Source organism: Penaeus monodon, unplaced genomic scaffold, assembly GCF_015228065.2.
Source record: "Penaeus monodon isolate SGIC_2016 unplaced genomic scaffold, NSTDA_Pmon_1 PmonScaffold_125, whole genome shotgun sequence".
NCBI lineage: Eukaryota > Metazoa > Arthropoda > Malacostraca > Decapoda > Penaeidae > Penaeus > Penaeus monodon.
Genome location: NW_023641378.1, coordinates 142,933 through 145,432, shown reverse-complemented (window position 1 = coordinate 145,432; position 2,500 = coordinate 142,933).

Sequence of the window (2,500 nt, the reverse complement as noted above, 5' to 3'; positions counted from 1 at the left end):
TTCGACCCATTTGGCTTATTCCTAATTCACCCATAGGGAAAAAAAAATTTCTCGTGCGTGTGGCCGAAACAGATCGCAGTTGCGCTGGAAGCGATCACGAAAGTGGAGTGCAATCGCATTGTTATTAGAAACTTTCTTGGGGAAATTTCCAAAGAATCTAGCCGATTCCATCGGCGGAAAACCTTTAAATCAGGAGGCTTATCGAACCCAAGAAGGTCGAACGTAAGGCGAGCTTCCCAAATCTAGTATCTAGAACTTTTGCAGGGCCATTGAGCATCCCCGAACCCCGAAACCTGGTATTACACATCTCGTAGTCTCATTGCACTATTTTGTTATTGCACAAAGTGATATGGCGCAGGAAACAGGACTAAATCAGGACTCATTTTTTGAGGAATAATAAAAAAGAATTCGGGGAAGCAGCCGGGGAGGGTTTTCATATTTAAGGCCAAGGGCTTCGAATATTTTGGCAAAAATACTGTAGTGTCGAATGGAGGCTCTGGTACATATTTCCCCTTTTTTCATTTACAGTAAGGATCACAAGAAGTGTTTTTTTTTGTATCCACTAAAATGAAGCTTTCAACTAGAAAAAAAAAAAAAACGGGGAAAAAGAAATTCAATTTTTATTTAAATTTGCTGCACTAAGTCATAGCTGGTTGCTGATATTATGAAAAATTGCAACTTGCATAATTTGGTTTAAAAAATAGGTAATATACAAGTTGCTTTTTAAAGCATTAAGAAAAACGGTCTTTTAAAAAATTTTGAAAAAAATATCAAACTAAATCAGAAATATGTAATGCTCGTATGGAAGTATAAAAATTTGGGTAAATTTTTAAGCACCATAAAAGAAATATCTTTTGCACGCAATAATGATAAGAAAAGAAAAATATGGGAATTTATTGATTGAAACAAAACTTTGTTAGCTAAATTGGTATGAAGACATGTAACAAGTTGGTTTAACATCTCGGATATAAAATACAGGCGTGTCACTTCATTATCATTTAGGAATAAGTTACAAGAATAGAAAATTAAGAATGGCGAAACACGTGCAAAATGTGCAAGATTGCAGATTCTTTCACAGGTTTTATGCAGTGTGTTCAAAATTTCTAGTCATAGTATCAAACTGCAATATGCGAAAAGGATAATTTAATGAAGAATCAGTTCGTTTGTTTGGTACATTCGGCATGACTGATTCAGATATCTACTTATATATCTATTCTTATCTATACCTATATTTATATATCTATATCTATAAATATATCTACATCTATCTATTTATACATATCTATCCATATCTATACTCATCTATGCCTCTTTTTATTTATTTACCCGTCTATCTATTCATCTACATGTCTAGCTCCTTATCTATCTATCTATAATTTTGTATTATTTGAGCCATCGTATCCTGTGTTGTGAACAGTTCTTCAACACTTGTAATTTTTGTTGTACGTCCCAATTTGCGTTGGCTAGTTTCGTCATGGCAGTAGTACATGCAGCGGGCGTGCCAATCCACCGGCGACATTCCGGGCTACTTATGAAGTTTTTACTTGTTGCTCTAACGAAAAGCAACACTGGGCGTCGTGAGTGTTATGCCGTTTGTTAGCGCCGCTTTCGACATGAAAGAATATATGTTGTTTCCGTCACATTTAGAACGGGCATGTAAACCAGATGCGGGAGATGCAACTAGAAAGATAGGTAGATAGATGTATATTTAAATATACATGTATGTATATACGTACATATAATATGTATACAAAATATAGTATATATAGTATCTATTGTTTATATATATATAATATATATATATAATAGTATATATACTATATATATATTAATATATATATATATCATATAAAATATATATAAGGTGTGGTGTATAATATATGTGTGTATATTGTGTGGGTTTTGGATATATATAATATAAAATATAAAATATATAATATATATATATATATAGATATATATAAAATATATAATAAAATATATAAATGATATGTATAATAATATATATTAATAATAATATATAATATAATTTTAAATAAGTATATAAATACAAAACATACATAAAAAAATTTTTTAATATATAATAGATATATTATAAATATATAATATATAATATATAAGATATATATTAGTATATAAAAATAAAATATATTTTAATAGACATAATTTTTTTTTTATAAATATTATAATATAATAATAAACATATATATAATAATAATAATAAATATAAATAGATATATATATAGATATAATATATTGTGGTATTAAAATTACATATAAAAATATATTATAATAATTATATATATATATATAAGAATAAATTTTTTATAATATAAATTTAAAAAAAAAAAAAAAAAAAAAAAAAAAAAAAAAAAAAAAAAAAAAAATATAAATATAAAAATATAAAAAAATTTTAAATAAATTATAAATATATGATACTATTTTTTATATGATATAATAAATTAATATATATATATTATATATAATATATATAAATATA